Source organism: Suricata suricatta, chromosome 2 (genome assembly GCF_006229205.1).
Source record: "Suricata suricatta isolate VVHF042 chromosome 2, meerkat_22Aug2017_6uvM2_HiC, whole genome shotgun sequence".
Classification (NCBI taxonomy): domain Eukaryota; kingdom Metazoa; phylum Chordata; class Mammalia; order Carnivora; family Herpestidae; genus Suricata; species Suricata suricatta.
Window position 1 is genome coordinate 56,768,963 of NC_043701.1, and position 26,866 is coordinate 56,795,828.

A 26,866-nucleotide genomic window follows, 5' to 3' on the forward strand; every position below is an offset into this window, starting at 1 on the left:
CACAAAACTAGTGGTAGTGAGGCTTAATAAGAACTTGTGGAGTTGCTTTAAATTTAACTTATAATTTCTTTTCTTAATGTTTTCTTATTTATTTTTGAGAGTAAGAGAGGCAGAGCACAAGCAGGGGAGAAGCAGAAAGAGGGGGAGACTCAGAATCTGAAGCGGGCTCCAGGCTCTGAGCTGTAAACACAGAGCCCCGATGCAGGGCTCAACCTCACAAACCGTGAGATCATGACCTGAGCCAATGTTGGCCACTTAACCGACTGAGCCACCCAGGTGTCCCTTAACTTATGATGTCTCTATGGAATCTGCCTGCTCTAAAATCTTAGAGACAAAACAAAGCATTCCTCTCTAGTCCTGGAAGGGAAAAGAACCCAAAAAGTAAAAGCCTTTGCTGCAAGACTATTATGAAGGAATCAATGAAGATAAAAGTGCTAGACAGGCACTTTTAAAAAAAAATATTTTTAATGTTTATTTATTTTTGAGAGACAGAGACAGAGCATGAATTGGAGGAGGAGCAGACAGAGGGAGACACAGAATCTAAAGCAGGCTCCAGACTCTGAGCAGCGGTCAGCACACAGCCCAACACAGGGCTCGAACTCAGTGACCTGAGCCAAAGTTGGATGCTTAACAAACTGAGCCACTCAGGAGCCTCTAGATAGGCACTCTTGAAGCCCATACTATGGTCCTGCTTGTGGAAGCTTTACTTTCTACAGGTAAGTTTGGGAAGGTGCTTCAGGAAGCAAAAACCAATAGGTTTTGCTGTTTTCCACTGTATTTATTTGTTTTTGTTTAACAAACGTTTACATATGGCTAACTGGTTGCAACGTGCTATTCTATATGTTTCATAATCACTAAATCATATAATCTACAGTCTCCTGGGTAGCCTACTTCCTCAGGATGGCCAAAAGAAATGTGAGTACAGAATTTTTGAACTCCAATGTAGCATGTACAAAATAGCTGAAAATTTTTTTAAATTGTTAAAATTTAAGTTAGAGTGCCAATGGTTGATATACCATTTAATCTCAGTAGTTGTTGGTCTTGCTTCAGGAAAACATTAAGAATGATTTACAAAGAAAAACAAATAAATAATAACTGTGAGTAAGAGGAGAGCTTATCTTTTGGGCAGCTCCCTCACCCTGAAAGATGTTTTTGGGAAGGAAAAAAATTTTCCACTCCTTAATATTTTTCTGGCTGGTCTAAGAATTAAATTGACATCAGATTAATAGAAGAGAATCAAATTTACTTACACAGGTACAGAAAATCTACATAAATATGAGAGATTCCAAAGATAGGTAAAATGAGATATATCTGTCATTTTTGGACTAAGGAGAGGAGGATAGGGGTCCCACGCTTCACAAAGAGAGAGGCAATCTACAGGAAGGATGGAAAGAGTAAATGTTCAGTAAACAAATATTTGCTGAGCCATTCAGAAACATAGGACAGGCTTTGTTAGGTCCCTCCCTGTCTCCCTTATCTAGATCATAGTATACCTAGTTCATGTTACACCTAGTCATCTATGGTGATGGTCTTTCCCTGGAGCGGGGCCTCTGTCTAAATTCTTTGAGTCTTGGGGTCACCTGGGTGGCTCAGTGGGTTAAGAATCTGACTTCAGCTCAGGTCGTGATCTCACAGTAATTGAGTTTGAACACCACGTCAGGCTCTGTGCTGACAGCTAGAAGCCTAGAGCCTGCTTCAGATTTTGTGTCTCCCTCTCTCTCTCTGCCCCTTCCCTGCTCACACTTTGTCTCTCTCTGTCTCAAAAATAAATAAACGTTAAAAAAGTTTAAATTCTTTTAGGCAGATAGGGGCCAGGCAAAAACAAAAACTTCTTAAGTCTTCTGTTCCTTAAAAATAATCAGCCTGAAACCATCCACATGCCAAGGAGACACATTTTGGAATGGCAAATGTGCTCCCCTGTACTGTCCTCCCACCTAAGTTTATGAAGGCAGATCTCCAGACTTTCTCCAAATAAAGTTTAAAGTATGTTATTTCAGCAGGTCACAACACAGCCATGCCTGTCCTCCCACATTCTGTGGAGGTATGCACAAAATGTGTTACATTTGCATCGGGTATGTATTTATATGTGCAAGTGCTGATCAATGCTTAAATTAACTTTTACAAAAGCATAAATGTGATCCTCTTGTAGTTTTTTTGTATTCAACAAATGCCTTCCATAGTGAAATTCCAACTTGAAGAATCATTTGAAGCTGTCCTAAAGAGAGATCGCCTAAGTTGTAAAATCCACTATCATTAGGGACACAAAGGACAAGACTCACTCAGGCTGGGAAGAAGCTAACGGGGAGAAGCCCCTTCTAGACCAATCCTGCATGCTCAAAAAATCATTGGAGGACTTTCTAGAAGATACCAATATTCAGGCTCTATCTGGACCAGTTAAATCAGTATCTCTGGGATATATCTGGGCATTAGGTTTTCTAAAACTTCTTAGGTGATGCTATTACACACCCAGAATTCAGAAAACAAACATTATTACCAGCTGGTTACTAGGTCCAGCCCTCGGTGTCTATTGGATGCGATATGGTTGTTACTTCTTCCACATAACCCTCCATTCCTCTCTGTCTTTATTCTGAGACAACTTTCTAACTTCATAGTAATTATATACACAACCACCAAACCTAGTTTCAAAGTAATTCAGGAATTAAGTCTTCATTTATAAATCTTCTTAGAACTGTAAAGAAGCCACTGAGATCCAAGACTAGATCCCAGAACCATGGAGAGATGCCTGAGCTTCCTGGAGGGGTGGTTCACCAAGACACCAAGGGCAGCATCACTAGAGGAACAGTCTAAACCATTGCCAAGGTAGGAAATAGAGCCAACTCAAGAGATCAATATCAAGAACTCTGATTTGAGGAGAATGTGAAACCAATCATTCCCATTTACAAAAGACTTCTTGAGTACCTATTGTGTTCCAAGTATTGGACCAGGCATTGTAGGTACAATCCTACTCCTGGAGATCTGAGAGTTTAGGGAACATACGTTATCACATAATTTCAAAATTACATGGAAAGTTGTGAGCAGAATGAGAAAGAACATTTGTCCCAAAGTGATGTATTTGAGAAGAATTCTAGAACATATAGCCTTATCTGAGTCTTGAGAAGTAGATGTTAGTGAAGCAAGTTAGGAATGCCTGGGAAATGAGCAAAACAAGGGCAAAGGCAAAATGATGATACCGTAGAGGTGTATGTGGAGGATGGTGTCAGGTTGATTATAAACTGTCTGGTATGGTCAAAGAATGTTAGGCAGGAAAGAGCAAGGTCAGGTTCCTAAGGTAGATTCATGGTGCTGGCTGCCGGGAGGAGAACGTGTTTGGTAGTGGAGGTGGGGTAAAGAATATGGCTGTAAGAGGGTGCACAGAGCATGACTGCAACGATCTTGGTGAGACATGGTAGGACCAGCACCAGAGCAGGGGCAGTAGAGGTGGATATGGATGGGCAGGAAGTAAATCAGCAGGACTTCAGGACTGATTGTCCAATCTGTGCACTGAGGAAGAGAGAGACTAAACTACAAATAAGGGAAGTCAGACACTGTGAGAATGTTACCCTCAGAACATGGAGTTTGAAATTGGTGGGGACAGGCAGTTTAAGATAAAAACCATGAACCACATTGGGACCTTGGGTGCCAGCTTTTAATAGGATGCCAGCTGTATGGTTCAGGTATGGCACAGCCTCGAGTTGTCAAATCAGATTGGACATCTGCAGAAAGTGCAGCAGAGAGATCTTGCCTGTCTCCTTTACTTTTCATTCTGTATTTTACTCACCACATTGACAGTTGGGATTAGTACTTTCTTAGTTCAATTGTTTTTGTAAATCCCCGTTCCTCTAATGATTAATTACAGGTGTCTATAAACTGAGAAATGACAGAGTACCTTCGCCTCCCTTTGCTCCTTCTCTCAGCAACCAGAGGCCTGGAAAGTCTTGAGGCTGTCTCAGGCACAGTAACACACGCTGAATGAGGAGCTGAAGGAAGGTGGAACGTTTAAATTAACCTTCAGTGGAAACCCCAACCCACTTGTTATGGTCATTCTTGGCACAAAGGGCCTCTCATGCTGGCTAAAATCCAGAAACATAAAAATGGTAAAATAGCAGGACAGAAAGTTGGCATGGACCTTGTGGTGATTTCCCTGTCCCACTGACTCCCCTGCCTTGGAATTCTGTCTAGACTTGGCTTCAAGGCACATTCTTTCAGCCTTTGGTAGGCAGAGGTGTCCGACTTTTGCAATGTGTACATGATTTAAAAAGAACTAAGAACAGGCTCTCAGCAAACCACTGCTTTCTAAAGGTCAAATCTCACTGCTCCAAGTGTGACCGGGAAACACAAATATATTCCAGATCACTCAGCCCACAGGTGCAGAAGCTGAGTGCTGCAAATTCCATGTGCAGACTTGCAGGGTCCTTTCTCTGAGACTCCAGGTGCACAGGGAATGTTTTATGTACAGGAAGACAGAGGCTACACAGGGACAGCTGGGTTTTGGAGAAAAAAAAGTATGGACATGTAGTTAATTCTACCACAAATCCCCGTATTGAAGCCACCAACATAGCAGAGAGGAAAGAAGCATCCAGGGGAATTTCATCCACATATTCATCCCAAAACTTGTGAGAGCTAACTATATGTCAAACATTTTCCAATGATATTTTCCTGCCTGTGACAAAATTGCTCACACTGGAGAAATATGTTTCTTGCCACTCGGAAATCACTGTGCGACTCAGGGAGTTGTGAAATGGGCATCCCATTTGCCCCTGATTTATATCACCAGGAAAGTGATTTCATGATTTTCTTTTTATCTAACTATCCTTGTCACTTTTCCCAAATGCCCTGGAGAGAAACCAAGCCTGATAAGTGGGTTTTACAAAGGAATCAACCTGCCTGAAGGAGGCTGAGAAATGTTTAACTTGAAATGCAATTGTTGGGCCCTCCTGTGCCCAATGGGTATACTGTCGAGAGGCTATTGCCGTGGAAAGCTATAGGTTTTCAAATTCTCCACAAATAGAAATACAAAGAATCATATCTGATGACTATAGTGATGATGATTGGAATAGGCTAATAAAAATAGTAAGGGAGTTAAGTAGAATGAGAAAAAATAAAGCACAAGAATAACCTAAAACTATAAGGTCAGGGAAGGGTTCAGGAACTTGATACCAGAGCATCATTCTTTCAGAGATATTTATTGAGCACCTATTATTTTCAGACTGTGCTAGGTGCTGAGCATATAATAGTAAACAAAGAAATCAAACTTCCATGAAACTTCCATAACAGTGATGGAAAAGAAAAAACTGAAAAAAAAATATATATACACATATATAGCATTCTAAGTGCTGAGATAGAGGAGGAGGTAAGGGAGATGCAATTTGTACGTATGCCTTGGGTGGGTGTTAATTTGCTTAACAGGTGTCAGAGAAAGATACACCTAAAATAAAACATTTGAGCAGAATCCATTGGCTAAATGCAAGACTCATTCATTGGAAAACAGAGTTGATTTTTTGACCTGTTCATCTTTTCTATTCCCAGCCCTGGAGATGAACTGGTGTGCCCTTCACTTTGAGTATCCTCAGTCTCATTACTAATCAGAATCATACTGTTGGTGAAGTAAAAAGAAAATCTTCTGGTTATTGGACCATGTGGACTAAGACACAAGAAGAGTTTATGATTAGTCTATCTTTTGTGCCTTTCTCTGGCCAGGGCCCAACTCTCCTGCTCTGTGTACCAGGTGGTTTCTGAGTTATTCTTGCTTCTTCCAAAAACATCAAGAAACCCATCCAGAGCATGTAGTCCAATCTCTTCAGAGCAAGGGCATGAGATTTGTTAATTCAGATCAAGGATTTAGAAAAGAATATTAGAGAGCTGTCAGGCTCTGGTAACTCTTCGGTAAAGGAGACATATGGATAGTTTTCCCTGTTCTTTTCCCTCCTTACATTGGAAATTTGGGGTATTGTCATTCTAGTGTCAACAATATGAAGGAAACGGACTCCATCCTCTTACTTAAATGTGCTTTATCAAAGCAATGAGAGCTTGATAGCTTCAAGCTAAATGTACCCTGTGCCTCCAGCGGGCCATCTCATCCACCCTTTGGAGTCTTGCTTTGGCTAACTCAGGCAGCATCCTGACCTTGGGGGCAAGGATGACCAACCATGTGAAATAGCATGGTACATGACGGAGTGGCTTGTGCAACTTTCTATCTGCTTTTCCCCTTCCTCTGGTATATTTAGGCCTCACCTAATTGGTTTTTAGACTTAATTTTACAGTTGGGCAATTGGGTAGCTATACTGCCCTTGAACTCTTGCCCCTTTAATACTTCACAACTGTATAATGTTTTATTTGCTGTTCAAAGTTCTTCCATCTATCTTCTCACTTTTTCCTCATGATGAGATTGCTATAAAGTGTGTACTATTTGATAACCTACACTGATGAAAACTAGAAGGTTCAGGGAGATTGCGTAGCTTGTCCAAGAACCTGAGCAGGTAACTTCAGAGCTCTGAGGGGCATGCAGTTCTTCTTAGTCTGGATTGATTGCTATTCAATTACATCTCAAACATGCAGAACCTTGGGATTGGATTCTGGCCACCTGTAAAATTCTTGCCAATGGGAAACAAGTCCCCTTCTTACCTGCCTTCTACCGAAAAAGTAATTTAGTCTTCTCGGACTCATGAAGGAAACTGCAGATGAAGCTGTTTCCTGTGCATTGAGATGTGAACATCTAACAATGGTGAGAACTGGTGACACTAAGAACTTTTCATTTCCTATCTTTCCTCTTTAGAAGCCCTCCACCCAGGCCTTGGCCATGATTCCACCAGTGCTTTCTAATTTATGAGCTCAGCTCCACTGGTAAAGGAGTTACCAGTTAAGCTACACAGGATAAGCAGAGGTGATGGGCTCTCCCCTTGCCTGCCATAATTAAGGCTTTTCCTCTAAGTAGTGAGCAAATACAGCATGTATTTGAACACATCAAGAAGCGATATTAAATCGATAGGAAAGAGGGCTTCTAGGGGATGAAAGTAAGGATGATAATAGGGTCCACCCTCATTTATCTACAACTTTGCTATCCAAGTAGTTAACAAACCAGCTGATCAGTATCATCAGGAGGTGGAGTCTAGTTAGAAACACAGAAACTCAGGCCTCATCCAAGACCTCCCAAATAAGAATTTGCATTTTAACAAAATCCTCATGCCCTTACTTTCCTGTCACATTCCCTCTGTCTTCCTCCCTCTCTCTCTCCCCCTCCTCTGTATTGTTGTGTCTGTCTTTGTAACAGCATCCAATTTTCACAACACTCATGCTCTTCAATACATTCCTTAAATTCTCACAACTGGTAGATAAGGTTTTCTCCCCATGTTCTGGCACTGAAACTGAGGTTCAGAGAGTAATTCAACAAGGATAAGACCGCCACTATGTATGGCTGCACCTGGGATTTGAAGTCAGGTTTAGCTTCCTGCAAAGCAAATTTCTACCCTTTATAACCAAACCTATTTTATACAAATCCTCTGAGGCCCACTTTTCCAGGAGAAGTCTTTTCAGAACAAGAGAAAAGCAATTCTTACTCATCTCAAAGGCTGAGAAGGGACATTTCCTTGGACAGTTCAGGGCTCCCTTGTGTGATCACAAAATGGATGTGAGAATCTCAGCCTTAACAAATTCAAACATCATCTGGAAGAGAACAAGACTCTTCTGATACATTTACTTGTCCTGGTATCTGTTATCAGTCTTTGGCCCAAACTGTTTTGTTCCCATTCTTGAACTGATCACAGGGGCTGAAGGTGGAAACACTGACTGTTAAACCAATTTGGGTGTACTCCTGGAGCTGTGAGGGAGGTTTTTCCACACAATCACAGGACTAAACAGGATGAAGTGAACATCTCCCCCACCTCCTGCACCCCACCCCAAACCAGCCAGGATACAATAGGTGAAATGAGAATGTACAGTGAAGGGGAAACCAAAAAACCTTTATACCTCTACAACAATTAAGACTGTTCTAGAAATTTATTTATGGACAAGATCATATATTAACTGGAAAAAAGTCAAATCACAAAAACAAGTTTTTTTGGCATCTTCTATGTCTTTAAAAAATTGTTTCTCTTGGAATACTTGGGTCGCTCAGTTGGTTAAGCCTCTGACTTTGGCTCAGGTCATGATCTCACAGTTCATGAGTTTGAGCCCAGTGTTGGGCTCTGTTCTAACAGCTCAGAACCTGGAGCCTGCTTCAGATTCTGTGTGATTTGCAGTTTGTGATTTGCAAATATCTTCTTCTATTCAGTAACTTGCATTTTTGTTTTGTTAATGGTTTTCTTTTTTTTTTAAGAATAGTTTATTGTCAAATTGGTTTCATATAACACACAGTGCTTCTCCCCACAAGTGCCCCCCACCATGACCATCATCCCATCCCTCCCTCCCCCCCTTCAATCCATGGTTCGTTTTCAGTATTCAATAGTCTCTCACGATTTGTGTCCCTCACTCTCCCAAGCTCTCTTCCCCCTTCTCTTCCCCATGGTCCTCTGTTAGGTTTCTCCTGTTAGACCTATGAGTGAAAATATATAGTATCTGTCCTTCTCTGTCTGACTTATTTCGCTTAGCATGACACCCTCGAGGTCTATCCACTTTGCTACAAATGGCCATATTTCATTCTTTCTCATGCCATGTAGTACTCCATTGTGTATATATACCACATCTTCTTGCTCCACTCATCAGGTCATGGACATTTAGGCTCTTTCCAGGATTTGACTATTGTAGAAAGTGCCACTATGAACATTGGGGTACATGTGCTCCTATGCATCAGCCCTTCTGTATCCTTTGGGTAAATCCCTAGCAGTGCCATTGCTGGGTCATATCGATAGTTTTTTGAGGAGCCTCTATGCTGTTTTCCAGAGCAGCTGCACCAGTTTGCATTCCCACCAACAGTGTAGGAGGGTGCACATTTCTCCACATCCTCGCCAGCATCTATGGTCTCTTGATTTGTTCATTTTAGTGACTCTGACCGGTGTGAGGTGGTATCTCAGTGTGGTTTTGATGTGTATTTCCCTTATGATGAGTGACGCTGAGCATCGTTTCGTGTGCCTGTTGGCCATCTGGATGTCCTCTTTGGAGAAGTGTCTGTTCAGGTCTTCTGCCCATTTCTTCACTGGATTATTCATTTTTCAGGTATGGAGTTTAGTGAGCATCTTGTATATTTTGGATAGATGATTTTCTTCACCGTGGAAAAAGCTTTTTAGTTTGATGCTTATTTTACCCTTTTGTTTGTTTTGTGGACAAAATACTTTTGGTATTTTGATAGGGATTATATTAAATTCCTAGATTGCTTTAGGCACTATGGACATTTTTAACTACATTAATTTTTCCAACCCATGAACCCGGTTCTTCTTTCCATTCATTTGTGTCATCTTCAATTTCTTTCATCACTATTTTATAGTTTCCTTGGTGCAGGTCTTTCACTGCCTTGTTAAGTTTATTCCTAGGCATTTTACTCTTTTTGATACAATTGTAAATGGCATTGTTTTCTTAATTTATCTTTTTGCTACTTCATTATTAGTATATAGAAATGCAACCAATTTCTTTCTTTTTTAAAATATTTTTTAATGTTTATTTATTTTTGAGACAGAAGGAGACAGAGCATGAGCAGGGGAGGGGCAGAGAGAGAGGGAAACACAGAATCTGAAGCAGGCTCCAGGCTCTGAGCTGTCAGCACAGAGCCTGACACGGGGCTCAAACTCATCAACTGTGAGGTCATGACCTCAGCCAAAGTCAGATGCTTAAGCAACTGAGGCACCCAGGCACCCTGAAATGCAACCAACTTTTGTATATTAATTTTGTATGCTGCAGCTTTACTGAATTCATTTATTATTTCTATCCTTTTTTTATAGATTCTTTAGAACTTTCTATGTATAGTATCATATCCTTGGCAATAGATAGTTTTACATCTTCCTTACCAACTGGGATGCCTTTTATTTCTTTGTAGGTAAGACCTCTAGCACTATGTTGAGTTAAAGTAGAAAGAGTGGATGTCCTTGTCTTGTTCCCAGTCTTAAAGGAAAGCTCTCAGTTCGTCACCACTGAATATGATTAACACTGAGTTTATCATATATGGTGTTTATTATGTTGAGATATGTTTCTTTTACATCCACTTTGTGAAAGTTTTAATCCTGAATGGTTGATGAATTTTGTCAAATGTATTTCCTTCCTAAAACTGCTTTTGCTGCATCTCAAAAATTTTAGACTGTGGTGTTTTTATTTTCACTTTTCTCCATTTATTTTTTATTTACACTTTGATTTCCTCACTGACCCAGAGGTGGTTTGGTAGCAGGTTGCTAGCCTCCACGTGTTTGTGTATTTTTTTCAGTTTTTCTTGTAATTGACTTCTAGTTTCATACCACTGTGGTTGGAAGAGATACCTGATATGATTTCAATCTTCTTAAATGTATTGAGACTAGTTTTGTGGCTTGACATGTGATCCATCCTGGAAAATGTTCCATGTGCACTTGAAAAGAATGTGTATTCTGTTATTTTCAGATGGAATGTTCTGTCAGTGTCTAAGGGCATACAATCTAATGTGTTCTTCAAAGACACAGTTTCCTTCTACTGATTTTCTGCCTGGATGATCTAGCCATTGATGTTAAGTAGGGTGTTAAGTCTCCTACTATTACTGTATTAATGTCAATTTCTCCCTTTATGTCTATTAATATTTGTTTTATGTATTTAGGTGCTCCAATATTGGGTGCATCGATGTTTACAATTTTTTTTTTAATTGACAATTGTTATACCCTCTTTGTGTTTAGGTCTGAAATGAGTGTCTTCAGAAAATATATAGATGAGACTTGTTTTTGTTTGCATTCTGTGTCCCTATATCATTTTGATTGGGACATTTAGGCTATTTTCATTTAAGTGTTGATAGGCATGTACTTATTGAAATTTTGTTAGTTGTTTTCCGGTTGTTTTTGTGTTTCTTCTCTGTTCCTTCTTGTCTTTCTCTCTTTGCTTGTGATTGATGACTTTAGTGTTATGCTTGGATTTCCTTTTATTTTTTGTTTATCTGTTACAGGTTTTTGGTTTGTGTTCACCATGAGATTTACATGTAACATCCTGAGTACATATAAGTCTATATTAAGTTGATGGTCACTTAAATTTGAACATATTTTAAAAGAATTTCATTTGTACACCCTCTTCCATGTTTTATGTATATGTTTTAATATTTTACACCTTTTAAATTTGGCATCCCTTTAATTAATTGTTTAGATATAATTGATTTTACTTTTTGTCTTTTAACCTAGATACTATTTTATAAGTGTTTGCTCTACTACCTTTACTGTATACTTGCTTTACTCGTGAAATTGGTTCATTTCATAATTTCTAGCTGTTAAGTATGGCCTTGCCCATTAAAAGAAGTCCCTTTAAAATATTTTGTAAGGTTAATTTAGTGATGATGAACTCCTTTAACTTGTTTGTCTAGGAAACATTTTATGTCTCTTTTTATTCTAAATGACCACCTTGTCAGGCAGAGTATTCTTGGATGGAAATTTTTTTTTCTTTTAGTACTTTGAATATGTCATGCCACTTCCTTCTGGCCTACAAAGTTTCTGCTGAAATTCTGCTAATACCATTAAGGTGTTATCCTTGTATGTAATAAGTTTCTTTCTCTTTCTCTCTCTCTCTCACTGCTTTCAAGACTTTCTCTTTACCATTACCTTATGGCATTTTGATTCTAATTATAATGTGCCCTTGGTGTGTGGTTTTTTTTGGGTTTCCTCTGGGCTTCCTGGACTTGGATTTCTGTTTCGTTTCCCTGCTTAAAAAAATTTTCACCCAATATTTTTTCAAAATAGCTCCCTGCCTTTTCCTCTCTCTTCTCCTCCTGGGACCCTTATAATGGGAATATTATTCCGCTTGATGTTGTCCTATAGGTTCCTTATGGTATTTTTTTTTTGCTTCATCTTCTGGGTGATTTATATTGCTTCATTTTTCAGCTCACATATTTGTTCTTCTGCTTCTTCTGATTTGTTCTTAAACCCCTCTAGTAAATTTTTCAGTGCAGATATTATATTCTTTAGCTCTGTTCTGTTTTGTACTTTCATACATTTTCTATCTCTTTGTTGAAATTCTCACTGTGTTCATTCATTCTTCTCCTTAGTTTGGAGAGCATCTTTATGACCATTACTTTGAACTCTTTTGGGTAGGTTACTTATCTCCATTTCATTAAGGTCTTTTTCTGAAGCTTTGTTGGTCTTTTGCTTGGAACACAGTCCTCTGTCTTCTAACTTGGTCTGATTCTCTGTGAGCTATCTCCTTCAGTATTGAGATAATGGTCTTGTGTAAAAGACGACACAGAGAGCCCAGCCACCAGAGCCAGCTACTCCAGGGGTGTGCCTTGTGTGTGCCAGCCAGCTGTGGCTGGGCTATGGCTATGGTGCAAGGGGTGGTACACCTGTCCACCAAGAAGGAAGGGTGGGGTCCTTGTTCAGTCAGTGGTGATGAGGCTGGATTGTAGAGGGCTGAGGCTAACCCTCCTGTGCTAAAGGGTTAGAGGAAGAGTGTCAACATGCTGCCCACCAGCACTGAAATTAACAAAGTGGAGTGAAATTTCAAAACAAACAAACAAACAAACAAACAAACAAACATACATACATACAAAAAACAGTGCCCAGCAGTGCTTCTATCCCTAGAGAGAGTCCCAACAAGTTTTTGACTCTCTAGCCATCATTTTAAGATTTGTAAGTGAGTCTACTTCACAAAAAGTCTAGGCACTTTTCAAATTGCTGCTTTAACACTGGGTCTCAGGGTGAGTGAGTCTATGTAAATCCTTCATGGGTAGGTTCTGCATTCTCTGTGGTTCTATGTTTTTCCTGGACATAATTCCTGTTGGTTTTATGTTTTGGGGAGTTGTCTCTCTGATGCAGGTCTTAAGGGTTGGGGTCCTGATGTGGTGTACAAAGCCTCACTCCTCATGGAATAGTTCCATATTTTGGACAGTTCTCCTGATTGTGGGTTGCCACAATCTGGGGTAAGGTTTTTGGTGGAAATGTTGCTTTGACTCTCCTATCTCAATGTGGCCCTTTTATGCTTTGTTGTGAAGTTTTTGGTCATTTAGTTTTTATGACATTTTAGAGGAAACTATTCCAAATGTATCTGTAGATTTGGTGTGTCTGTGGGAGGAGGTGGGTTCACAATCTCCCTTCTTGAACCACCTTTTTTCTACACTTTTTAAGATAGAGATAGTTAAAGAGAGAGAGAGAGTTTTTGCAGTGTATTAATAAATCTTTGGTTGTAAGAATGACTTCTTCACAGACCCCAAATTGTCAACAAAAGTATTTATTTTATTTATGCTGACTTCTCTTTGGGGATAATAAATAAAAAGTAAAATCATGGTTCCTGCTTTAAGAAGTTTACCATTTCTGGTGGGAATACCCCACAAATGCCTGGAATTTGTGTTGGAAAACCAAATAAGAAATGTAAAAGCTCTCCTTTTATCATTTGGCTCATGGTTGGCTGGTCTACCTCCTTCCCTACTGCTTCCTCAAATTATAACTGACCCTAAAAACCAGCCATGATGGGCATCTCTTCCAGAAAGCCTCCTCTGATTCCCCTCTCCCAAATCTTAGAATTTCCTTTCTTTTGAACTCCCAGCATACACTGTTTTTGCGTTGGGGAGAATTTCACAACAATGATTCTTCACTGGGTTAAATAATTCTTCACTGGGTTATGCTTCCTTTCAAGAAGCATAAAATAATAGCAACAAAACAATAAATATCTTTTATTCAGAACTGATAAGCTTGACATTATAATACATCCTTTCACAGTAACTCATTTAGTGATAATGAGTTTCAAAATGATTATGTAATTCATCAAAATCACACTGGTAGGAGAAGGCCCCACATTTTAATCCACATATGTTTCATTTCAAAGGCTCTGCTTTGAATCCCCAATGTCTTTTCATAATTTTCAAACTATTTTCCATATCCTCCTCTCCTCTCACTTTACCAGCCCAGATTGTGGCCACTTTACCATGTCCACATATTTTTGCCAATCAATGGTGAGTCCTTGGGATTGGCAGCAAGGGCTATGTCCTTCTCAGATGCTGAGCTGAAATAATACTGAGGACCACTTTTTTATACTGTTTATCTTCCTCATCTCTCCTCCTGGGTTTCTCTTCCCTTATGAGAAAAAAAAACCCTTTATTTTCTTTATCTATCTGCTGAGTCTTCTATACACCATCAGTGGGTCCTAGAATGGTGTCTTGCTTCAATCATTTCTGGATGAGTTTTTAAATAGCATTTTTAAATAAAGACTACAGAATAAACAGATTAAGTAAGTGAAAATAATATAAGATGCAAGTGATAATGTTTTAGGTAAAGAGAGGTTTCCTGGAGGAGGTGACATTTTTCATTTCTTTTGGCTGTGAGGACCTTGATTCAGCAGAGGTGAAGGCGAAAGGCAGTTTAGTTGGAGATAATTACATAATGGTCTGAAGTAAAACATTCCTTGGTGCTGATGAGAAATAACAATGCTGTTAGGTTTCCTATGACCATAGAACAGATGAGCAAGAAAGTTTAATTCTGGGAATTTCTGTTTTCCATCCCAGGGATTATTCCTTGGGCCATTATCACTTCAGTGGATGAAGGTACTTGCTAAAAATAAGCTACTAATGTTTTCCTTAGAATTACAGCACACGTCAGAAGAGACTAATGACCCAATGCTGTACTGTTTTCTTTTCATTTCAGTTGGCCTCAAACAAATAAACCTGATAAATATTATCAGAGTCACATATGCTCATTAAGGGTTATAGTCAGTGGCTATGTTTGTTTTACTGTGTAATAGATGATGAAACCATGGTGATGAGTGGAGGAAGCTGGGATGGTTTTCATATTTTCCCATCTTAACACTGGAGACTTGCTCATTATTGTTTTCACTGCCTTGTATTAGAAATAGAACAGCTTACTAAAACACTTACTCACTTTGACATGTCTTAAAGCAGTGCACATTCACATCTTCTGATTTAGTTCAATGGTACATGGTAGATGTTTGAAGGTCGTTCTTAAATAATAGCATTGAATGTTAAATAATCACTTTTAGTGGCTAGACAACTAGTGTGAAAGCTTTCAAATAAGAAACTGTATTCTTTAATAATCTATTAACTCAGTGTAATTGAAGATTTTGTTGGTAATTATTTTATGGATTAGAGAACAAAATTTGACTCATGCTATATAAAACTTAAATTATAAGAAGTCAAGGTACACTCTACTGCCCACTGTCTTTTTTTTGTTTTTTAAAGTCTCAGCCCAGTAAAAGAAAATAAGCACTATAATTATTTCCTAATGAAAGTATCACACATTTCCATATCAGATCTTCATGGCTTTCATATTTTTGAAGAGATTATGAAAAACAATGAGTCTTCTCACACTTCTATAAACTAGTCTCAAAACAGTAAAATTGTACCCGTAATTTGACTATCTGTGGGGACTCATTTCCCCTTCTTGCTCTAATCCATCCTTCTGGCAACAGTGATCTTTCTAAAACACAGTCCAATCACGTCACCCTCCCATGTAAGAAACTTCAGTAGTTCCCTCTTAACAAGATCCAAACACCTTGTTTGATGTACATATGACTATTTGCATCATGGCCTATGTTAGCTCCTCTTTACCGTCTCCTTTCACTCAGCTATTACTTTCTCCATGCAACACACAATCACCCCAAACTTCCTATGTCCTGACCCTTGCAGGCTTTTGTCTTTCAGTCTTCAAATACCTTCCCCCTTATCTTCTGGATAACATGTTTTCATTATGACTCAAATAAAACTTCTTCTGAGATTTTTTTCCCTCCAATTTACCCCCTAGCATCTAGTAATTCCCTTTCCTGTGATCTAACAGTACATTCTCCAGGCATTCATAACATGGTGTTTCTATCAGCCTGCATTTTCATTATTTCTCTTAATGTCTGCTTTCTCCTGCGCTGAAAATTTTGTCTTTTTTTGAAAGTAAAATCTCAACAGTGATACAATCTTAACCCCTAGCGGCTGCTCAATAAGTGTCCATTTACAACACAGTTGAATAAAGGAATCACAAACCGCTTCTCCTGAAGAAGGAACACACCCAGAACTCATGCCTTTTAACGCCCTGATGCTAGTCGCAGTTTAAGACAGGAGTTCCAGACTGAAGCCAGAGATACAGTTCTGCAAAAGTGTCCAAGTAGCTTTTAGTTTCTAGTTAAAACCACATATACCCAAGAGAATATCAGGAGTGATTACTTGAACAACCACCCATCACTTAGTCCCCGTAAAAATGGTGAACACATATGCTTTCTTCTTTGAAGGTTTCTTTGAGCCTCTGCTGAGATGTATTTATTTAGAAGAACAAAGGGTGATTAGCATGTCACCAGCCAGACAGCAGGAACTGCATGTTTGACAGCCACTTCCACAGGGATACAGGCCTGCATTTAGTTTCCAAACAGATTTCAGGGACCTGACTTGGCGGGGGAAATACAGTTTTTCAGGGAAAGCTGCAAGAGACCAAAGAAAACAGGCTCGCGCTTGATAGCAATAATGGTTCCACCAACATCTTCCAAATCTGCTCTTTAGTTATATGCTTGATGCCATTTTAAAATGATAGCCACTTGGGGTGCCTGGATGACTCAATCAGTTAAGCGTCCGAGTTCGGCTTGGGTCATGGTCTCACAGTTTGTGGGTTCAAGCCCCGCGTCAGGCTCTGTGCTGACAGCTAGCTCAAAGCCTGGAGCCTGTCTTCAGATCCTGTGACTCCTTCTCTCTCTGACCCTCCCCTGCTCATACTGTCTCTCTCTCTTTCTCTCTCTCTCTCAAAATTAAATACATTAAAAAATAAATAAATAAAATAAAATGATAGCCATCAAAATATAGTTATGGAAACACAGAATGACACGGAAGGAACATTAGAGGTTAGTTTGTTAATACCCTTTCTTGTTCAGATATCAATGCAATGGCTAAAAAACAAGTCCTATTTGTGTAACCTATTTGGGATATAAGGGAAAAAATTCAGGTGAAGATAACGCACTGATGTGGCAGTGTGATAGAGTGGACAGGCCATCAGTTCTGGATCACAAAAGTCTAGGTTTATCACTTATCACCTCTATGGCCAAAGGGAAGTTACTTAGCCTTTTCCTCTGTTTCTTCAACTGAAAGAAATACATATATTGCTATCTTTTTGGGGGGTTGTGATAATAATTAGCAATTTGACATATGAAGCATCTAGACCAATGCCTGAAAAAAGAAAAAAACAGAAGTCCTCAAAAACGGATGGGTATTATTATTGCAGTGGGAATAGGGGGATGTGAGCATGTTTGGGGTCATTTGAAGCTACAACATTCAGAGCTTCTTAGTATTTTGGAAGAAACCTGGGGAAAGGAGTAAGGCTCACCTTCCACTCCAGAAACTCTTAGTGGGAGAGTGAATACATGGTCAGCTCAGCCAGCAAGAACTTCTTGCCTGGGGCTTTGAATCTGAAAGTGACAGGCTGCTGAGGCACAACCCAGCACCCCTACCAGGCTCCTGCCCTGCTTGCATTTGACCAGAGGATCAGGTTCAGGGTCCCCCTTGGTTCCTATATGTACTCTGAGCCTGTGTTTTGGGAAGTTCTCTGATATCCTTCAGCAAATCCTTACTTATTTAGGTTAAATAAACTTGATTCCTACTATTTGTCAGAAATAGTAAGACACTCATTATAGATATAATTGTGATAGAGGCAGAGAAATCCTTTCCAATCTACGCACAGTCCATTGTTAACACACTTTGAGCTACATCACTTGCTCAGTTATGACCACAGCTTAATTTCCTGTGTTTATGGAGAAAGAGTAGTGTATAAAGATGGAAAGTTGTAGAAGAACTACAAAGTTTACTTGGATTCACAAGATTAAGCAACTATGCACACAAACCTAGGCTCAGAGATGCATCTCAGTCTACTCTGAGTTGGGACGTGGCCTAAATGCCAGCAAAGGAGTGTTGATGAGTAGAACCCAAAAAAATCTGGTCTCACCAATTTAAGGCCAGTTACAAAAGAAAGGGCCAGCTAGGGAAGGCGTGACTTTTGTTCAGTAACCAGTGATTTTCTGATGTTTTGAAGTTGGAGGGGAATATATGACAGATGTGTTGGCTTCAGAAATAATAAAAACATCTCCTTAAATCATCAAGGGGGCTGGGGCAGAGAAGTTAATACAATACAGAATTAAATGAGGTGGAAGTGGGCAGGACTGTGTGTTACGGCTGAGGGTAGCAAGGGGACGATGTGCTCAGTAGAAGCAAGCCAGGTGAGGGTGAGCAGGCCTTGGACCACAAGCATCAACCAAAGCAGAAAACTACCCTGAACTGTACCCTAAAGGAGTACAATATACAGCTGGAAGACTGTTGTGGGGAGGGTACGAAAAGACCACCACACTAAGAATAGAAGCAAGGCATGGTTTTATTTTACAGCCTCATGCTTTTGTTATGGCCAGGCCAAACCTGATCTCCCTGGTGTTAAGGAGCAGAGAATGGCCCCCAGCAAAGGCGGCAGTGAGATTATATGGACAGAACACATCATCATTTAGTTAACCAATTACAATCCATAGCATTCCATGGTAGCCAAATACACTGTAATACACAAACGCCATCTTTGGCAGGAACCCACCCCTTCAAGTTTCTTTGTCCCTTTAAAACAACCAATCATAGTTAGACATATAGGATATGGCGAGATGGGGACGATTTCTCATCAGTTAACTCTGTCTTTGCCAGGCCTTAGTAAAAGGGTTGGGGTTGCACTTAGCAGGCAGGTGGAAGTTACACCTTCTGATAACTAACAAAGAGCTACATAGGCTTTTATCTCAATGTTTTAGCAGTTACCACACAGTCAGTCAGAACAGTGAATGGGGAGATGCTTTCGCAAAGCAATTTATAGAAGCCAAAACAGCCGGTTAATGATTTTTCATTTTACTCAGGTTTGTTAACCTACAACATTAGCACAAGAGGGATAAAATGCTAACAGAAACTCAAATGAAGCAATCACATTAAAGCACATTCACAAAAATTTAATAAAACACACACAAAAAAGGAAATAGTGAATCAGTAGCCTGTGTAGAGATGCATCGTGGCAGTAATTCTCAACATTTTGTGCATGTTATCTGTGGCTCTTGTTAAAAATACAGATCTCAGGACCTCCACCCAATAGGTGCTGTTATAATGCTTTGGTATGGGGCCAAAGATGTGTATTTTCAGATGAGGCACATAGGCAAGCGCATACTCCACAAACCACCCCCTACCCCAGGTGGGATATGTGTGTGACATTCTTCAGGGGCTCCTGGCTGCCCAAGACCAAAGGAAAGGGCAGAAAACAAATGGTTAAACTGATAATCTCCATGAGTTTACAAAGATCTCTAGGAACTCCCTACTGCTTTAATGATAATGCTTTGCTAGAAGGAAAAACAACCTTAGCTTGACAATAGCTAGGCCTCCACCAACTTGTAAGGCCTCTTTAGCATATGGAAACCCCTTTAAGAAACTTCTTGACTTAACCTTCCCCAACTCTACAGTATAAAAGCAGTCACTCTGAACAACCCCTTGCAGCTCTCCCTGCCCATGGATCTTGTCCCCCTGCTTTAATAAAATTACCTTTTTTCACCAAAGACGTCTTTAAGAATTCTTTCTTGGCCTGGCTGTTGCCTCCGAACCCCCACCAGTACCCCAAAACCCATCATTCTCCACTGGTTTGAAAGTGCTTTTAATGCACATAGCATTACTCAGTATATTGCAAAAAAGTCCAGTAAGGCTTTTTAGCTTTCATAGGTACAACGTCAAGTTGTATTGTCCTAGAACAAAAGATATGGTTGAGACTAAGACATTCGACTTAACAACATTATGAATAATCAGGAGTGAATTTAACTCATTTATGAAACTTCCAGTTTTCTAGGTAGACTTGTTATCTGGTGATATGTACACCTGAGTGATGATAAAAGCCATCATGTATTGAACCCTCACTGTGGGCCAGATCCTTCTGAGTGCTTTATTAAAAAGTTTACTCTTCAAAATAACTCTGTGAGGTTGGTTTTATTTCCATCTCAATCTTACAGATAAGAAATGTTAAACAGTAAAGATGAGAATCTTGGGTATCACATACTGTGATAGCTATTTTGACATCAACTTGACTAGGCCATAAGGCATCCAGACATTTGGTCAAAGGTTATTCTGGGTATGTTTATCAAGTTTCTGGATGACGTTAACCTTTTAATTGGTAAGTTGAGTAAAGTAGATTAAGTTTTTTAATATGTGTGGGCCTCATTCAATCACTTGACCTGAATAAATCAAGAAGGCTGGTAAGAGGGAACTTTGCATTCCTGCTTGCTTGAGCTGAGATGACTTTTCTTGGCCTTGGACTGGAACTTGCACCATTGACTTTCCTGGTTCTCAGGCCATTGGAACCAGACTGAACTACATATCTTGGTACCTTCAGCCTCTAGAATGGTGAGAAAGTTAAATTTCTGTTGTTAAAGCCACCCAGTCTATGGCATTTTGTTATGGCTATTTAAGTAGTCTAGGTAAAACAAATTTTGGTACTGAAAAGTGAGTACTGCTATAATAAATACCTAATGATGCAGAAGTCGCTTTGGAACTGAGTGATGGGTAGAAGCTGGAAGAGTTTTGAGGTATAAGCTAGACATGTGGGCATTAAGGGCCATTCTGGGGAGGTCACAGAAATGAGGAACATGTTACTAGAAACTGGAAGAAAAGTGATCCTATTATAGAGTGACAAAGAACTTAACCAAATTGTGTTTGTGTTTTAGTGTTTTGTGGAAGTAGAACTTGTGATTAAATTGGTTGTTTAGCTGAGATTTCTTATTTATTTATTTATTTAGAGACAGAGACAGCTCAAGTAGGGGAAGGGCAGAGAATGAGAGGGAGACAGAGAATCCCATGCAGGCTCCACATTGTCATCACAGAGCCTAATGCAGGGCTCGAACCCCATGAAACTGAGAGATCAGGACTGTAGCCAAACTAAGAGTTGGATGCTTAACCAGCTGAGCCACCCAGGCCTCCTAGCTGAGGAGATTTCTAAGCAAAGCATTGGAGTGGCTTGGTTCCCTCTGACCTCTTAAAGTAAAAAGAGAGAGAGAGACAGAGAGTAAATTGAAGAAACAACCCTTTTTTAATTTTTTTAACATTTATTCTTTTTTTTTTTTTTTTTTTTAGAGAGACAAAGCCCGAGTGGGGAAGGGACAGAGAGAGAAGAAGATACAGAATCCGAAGCAGGCTCCAGGCTCTGAGCTGTCAGCATGGAGCCTGAGCCCGACACAGGGCTCAAACCCACAAGTCATGAGATCCTAACCTGATCCAAAGTTGGAAGCTTAACTGACTGAGCTATCCAGGCGCCCTGAAGAAACAGTTCTTAAGCAACAAGGAGCCAGAATTTGAAATTTTGGAAACTTTTCAGCCATACTGAAACAACAAGAAAGGTTGTTTTGAAGAAAACACTAAGGGTATGGCTGAACAACCATTTGATAGGAGATCCTGAATTCCACTTATAAACTTAATCTGCCACCTCAACAGAAGCCACAGGTAGAGAAGAGATTATATCGGCTGAGACACTGCCAATTTGAGCTAAAGGGAGAAGAAAAGGTTGGACAGAATGAAGGAAGGCTGCTGGACTTCTTGGGGTTCACAGAATGGGACTATAGAGCTGTTCAGCTACAAATATGTACTATCTTCAAGCAAAGGGAAGAAGTATTCCTTTGGCAGTTCAGAGATTATTACAGCTACCACCCCTACCAGGGACCCGAAGGACAAGGCTGCCTCAACCTCAATTTCAAAGGTAGGGACCACCACCTTTGCAGAGACTCCATGGGCAAGGCCCCCTTGCTGAAACTTGGAGCTGCTGCTGCCACCTCAGTGGGCCTGGAGGACAGACCATCAAATCAAAGAAGGTTATTCTCAAGGCATAAGATTTAATGCAATTTGCCTTGCTAGACTGTAACTTGGTTGGGATCCATCACCTCTTCCTTTCTTCTAATTCCTCCCTTTGGGAATGGGATTGCCTTTTTTTCTGCTCATCACCCATTATATTTTGAAAGTACATAACTTGTCTGGCTTCACAGGTTCACAATGCAGAGGAATTTTGCCTCAAGATGAACCATACCTAGAGTCTCACCCATATCTAATGTACAGCCTACTTAGTTGAGACTTTGGACTTTAGATTTCAGAGTTGATACTGGAACAAGTTAAGACTTAGGTATGTTGGAGTAGAATGAATGTAGTTTGCATATGAGACAGACATTATTTGGAGGATCTAGGAGCAGAACTCTTTAAACTAAATGTGTCCCTCCAAAATTCATGTGTTAAACCCAAACCCCCAATATTAGGGTGTTTGGAGATGAGGACTTTGGGAGGGAATCAGATGATGTCATGAGGGTAGGGCCTTCATAATGAGATCAGTACACTTATCAGAAGAAAACACCTGACTGCACTTCGGGTGCTCATGCTTGTGCTCACGCTCATTTGTTCTCTCTCTCTCTCTCTCTCTCTCTCACTCTTTCTCTTCCATGTAAGGACACAGTGGGAACACAGCCATCTATAAGCCAGAAAGGAAAACCTCACCAGAACTCCCCCTCCCCATGCTGGCACCCTAATCACACATTTCCAGCCTCTAGAACTCTGAGAAGTAAGTTTCTGTTATTTACCATAGATTGCCAGCCAGTCAGTAATATTTTGATATAGCAGCCCAAGCAAGCTGACACACACCTAGGAAATGGTAGTATTGGGATTTGAACTCACAAGTCCAATTTGAGAACGTTTCCTTTGACTACTTTCAATACTTTCAGTAAAAGTATAGAAAGCTAGATTTAACCTTAAAATATGTTTAGGTCGTTCACATTCCCCTTATACCAGTGGGATAGAGAAAAATGTGACTTGACTGAAGGTTCCAGGTGCTTGGATTTATTCTTCCTTCTTAAAATGTCTTTGAGTAGCAGGACAGGGATTTCCCCATTCCTCTCTTCATGAAGCTGTGTAGACAGGCCACCAAGGGAAGGAGCAACTGAATCTCTCATGTCTATATGACTTGACCATGTCACCAACACCTGTGTCGAAATGAATTTTTACCAGATGCAGCCTGGCCCCTGAGGGAACTAAACAGCCACAGCATCTCCAGGAGGGCCCATCGATGACACACACTCCCAGCAGCTCATCAGACCACCGTGTGCTGACCTTCTGTGGTCTGGGGAAAATGGAGCACTTGGAGAAAACACAAACACATATTTAGTACTGACATGAAGGTAAATGCAGCAGCATTTCTGGTCTTTAGATTAACACATACAGTGTATCAGATTCACAGGTAGTTTGGGTCAGTTTTGAATCTTGGTAAAGTTAGTGATTGGTGATAGGAAAGAGTTGACAAGAATCACACTTTTTTCCATGTGTATAGGAACAAGGGTCCCAAGGATGTTTGTTTATAGATGTCCAGGAACCTGAAAGTGGGAAATGATAAGGGGGAAACCCAAGTTAAGAAAGTCTCCTTGTAAATGTGGAGTTTAATATTTAGTGGAGACACAGGCAGTGGGATATGATGAAAAAGGCATGGGGGACAAGAGATCATATATATGTGGAGTCCACCACCTTTACACCTACCTCCAGATAGGGAGGCTCATCATGGAGCTACATAAGGCAGGTAAAACAATGTACTACAAGTGGAGCCATCAGCTATACAATCTTCATGAATCCCAAACCAAATCATGACATCACTGTGCTGCTTAAAGCTTTCCAACCCCTCCAACTTCATGAAGAAAATAGTTGAAAAGCCTTGACCTTTCCTGCAGTAATCTGTCTTGTGCACATTCCAATAACTTAATCTTTTTTTTAACATTTTTTATAGTTTATTGTTAAGTTGGTTTTCATATAACACCCAGTGCTCTTACCCACAAATGCCCCTGTCCATGACCATCACTCCCCTTCCCCTTTCCCCCTCCCTCTTTAGCCCTCAGTTTGTTTTCAGTATTCAAGAGTCTCTCATGATTTCCCTGCCTCCCTCTCCCTAACTCTTCCCCCCCACTTTTCCCCTTCCCATGGTCCCCTGTTAGGTTTCTCCTATTAGACCTATGAGTGAAAACTTATGGTATCTGTCATTCTATACCTGACTTATTTCACTTAGCATGACACACTCGAGGTCCATCCACTTTGCTACAAATGGCCAGATTTCATTCTTCCTCATTGCCATGTAGTATTCCGTTATACATACATACCACATCTTCTTTATCCATTCATCAGTTGATAGACATTTAGGCTCTTTCCATGATTTGGTTTCCAATAACTTAATCTTTACCTTTTCTCCTTTCTACCTTCATTCCTTCACACCACTCCCCTCAGTTCCTGGAGTGTGTCTGTCCTTTTTTGCCTTGCAGCATTTATATATGAAGGGCTTCTTTCAGATTAGACTGCTCATCTTCCTGACCTTGGCTTAGTCTTATCCTTCTGGTATTATTACTTCCCCAACCCAAGTCTCACTTCCTGCTTTGATGTTATTTTCATTCTCATAAGTTCCTTAACACTTGAACATTATGAAATTGCTTTGCCTGCTGTCAGTCTAGACTATGAGGCCCATGAGCACCAGGACTATGTCTGTGCTCCACCACCTGATATTTCCTGGAATTTGGGAGGTGCTTAATAATTATTTGTTGAATGAATTAATGAATGAATGAGCTTAAAGTCTCTGTGACAAGAGCTGAGCCTGTCGTGGTCCATGCCAGGATGTTGCAGTTGCCTGAGGTAGAAGTGAAAAGAGTCTGGAGAATGAACATTGACTGACTTGCCCTGTGGTCGACCTCTTTGTAACACTTTGGCAAAGAGAAAGATGAGAGGTGTTGCCATCTACCAGGCCTGCAGCATGTAGCTGTGTGAGGGTGAAGAGGTGTGCCTGGGGCTGAGGACAAGCCTGCACTCCACCATACCTTGGCTCAGCTGCTTCAGTCTGCAGAGGGATGCTTTCTAATTTGTCTGCCAAGAGCAGGGAGTCTTTGGTAATTCACAAAGACACAGTAGGGGCTATCCAGGACTCTGTCAATAACCCAAGAGAGTACAGACCTACAAACCAATAGTGACCAAAAAAAATATGAGTCTCAGGTCCAGGATAGCTTAGCTTACAGGTCAAGTGGCTAGCCCATTGGGCCACAGAGAAAACCTTTGGCTAACAGAAAGACATTGGCTAGATCAACACTAAAGCCTCCCTAAAGAGCAGGGGGTGGGCACTGAGACAATATCTGACTGAGAAGGGATGTACTGGTCACTAATGGAGTTTAGCACTACTTAATTTGAATGGGAAAGCAAAGACTATGGGAACCAGAGAAATAAGACAAAGCAGAGTAACCTTGTCCTGGTTCTTTATCAAAACCAACATTCCCATGGGACGGAGTGGTTTCCATTTCTGGTCAGAGCAGCAGCTTCATAAGTTTATGTCCACCTACTTCCTCCATCAACCCCATGCAACCTGTCACCAAAGAATCTCTCGAGAAATGTTGAAGCCCTAATTCCTTCATACTCCTCTTCCCATGGAATACATGTAGACCTGAGTAAAATGAGATAGCACACACAAGTTGCTTTATGAATTTTACAAAGACTCATGAAAGACTTTAAATAGTCCAGTCCAAGGAAAAACTAAGAGGATGGAGAAATTGAAGAGGGTATTGCCATTCTTTTTAGTAGCAGCAACTCTGTCCTGTCCCTTTAATTTTGTAGCTAGCATACTGTGAAAGTCAGATCAGTAGCTCCCTTTTGCAGATGGTCTATTGCATTTGCTATTGACATTGCAACCTGTTCCCTTTTTTCTCCCTTCCAGCAGTGGCCACAGTATTGACCAAAGGCTCTTGAAAGAAGAAACAAACGCATTCAAAGCCATTAGTCTGTGGTTGCATATGTGTTTGGGCCTCTAAGTCAAACTCACTCTATCCCAACAAGTGCAGAAGGTGAAAACATTGCTAGAGAGTCTGTTTCTGAGAGGGATCAACCTGCTGCTGAAAGATTTATCGTCAGGAAACTGTGAGGTAGGAGAGGGCCTTTACTTGAACTAAAATTGGTCATTCAGAGTTCATTCTGTAACTTGATCATCTATTTATATTTTATGCACCTTCCACCAAGGAGAAGAGGATGCATGTGGGACCATTACCTCACTGAATGTAGTGTGGTCAAGTGACTGTCTCCTTGGACAGCCTTATAAAGACTTTATTGTGCAGCTCATGTGAATGCTGTTTTTAACCCTTTGCGTTCTGTATGATCTCCAATGAGCAAGGTGAAAAGAGATTTTGCCTTTTCTATTCACATCCACTGCAGATGGGATCATGAGACATGGCTTCTGCTTCTAGCAGATACATGCTCCATTCTCATACATATCTCTCTCTACCCACTCACAAAAGAGAACGTATCTGGGGAGAGGTGACAGAAGGCCTGGAAAAATCCAAGGAGGGATTGTAGGAAAGAAGATTTTTATACATATTAATTGTCATGTTCATGAGATGTTCAGTGACATGAAACATATCAATGATCAGAAAAGACAGCGCACAAGTCTTCATGCCTGTCAGAATGTACTTATTCCATTTTATCACTTAATCCATGGATATTTCTATTCTTACTTCACAGATGAGGTGGTGGAAATCGAAGGGATAATTTGCCCAAAGTCATAGCCTGGAGCTGGGATTCAAGCCTGTTTTCAGATGCTTAGACCTGAAGTCTGTTCTCCAAAACCACATCTAGAAGTTAGATATATGAACCCACATTTGAACTACCCAACCTTCAACCTCAGGCAGCAGACTCCCAGTCATGATTGGTTCACACAGGGAAGGACACCTCTCTCAGTTAGCCATTCAGATTGGAGCAAGGTAACACAGATATGAACCTACA

The 26,866-nt window shown here is 40.3% G+C and overlaps 1 long non-coding RNA gene across 1 annotated transcript; it reads left to right on the forward strand.

Moving 5' to 3' along the window:
- The first annotated feature begins 593 nt into the window (after positions 1–593).
- LOC115274246 lies at positions 594–21,200 on the forward strand. The gene is made up of 3 exons (XR_003901164.1): positions 594–716; positions 2,688–2,820; positions 21,179–21,200. It is a non-coding gene; the product is annotated as an uncharacterized LOC115274246 (long non-coding RNA).
- The last annotated feature ends 5,666 nt before the right edge of the window (positions 21,201–26,866 follow it).